This window comes from Priapulus caudatus, unplaced genomic scaffold (assembly GCF_000485595.1).
Source record: "Priapulus caudatus unplaced genomic scaffold, Priapulus_caudatus-5.0.1 Scaffold1439, whole genome shotgun sequence".
NCBI classification, from domain to species: Eukaryota; Metazoa; Priapulida; class Priapulimorpha; order Priapulimorphida; family Priapulidae; genus Priapulus; species Priapulus caudatus.
Window position 1 is genome coordinate 129,202 of NW_014578500.1, and position 412 is coordinate 129,613.

Here is a 412-nt window from a genome sequence, read left to right on the forward strand (position 1 = left end):
GTGACTCGCCGCAAACCTGCGGGCAAGGAATGTCGGTGATAGAATCGTGAAGAGCACCAGTTGTTCCGTGAAGTGTAGCTGTGGAAATGCAGACGGACGCTTAGCGTGCGGTGCGAGTGGCGCGTTTGCGCGGAGGTTTTCAGCATAAGCTAAATAAATTCGCGAATGATCCGGGTTACCGTGAATTACATCGAGGTTAAATATAATTTTGGGAATTAGGGCCTTGTTATCATAAATGAATAGTTTACGTAAGGCAATTCAATTTAAAAGGATACTAACTTAGGATGTTTACTGCATACAGATGACTTACTGGTAATAAAAACAAATGGTCTATACCCACACGTCTGTTACGCGAGATAACCTCAGATATACCTAATTTAATTGTTATAACTTAATTAACATTCAAGCGCTA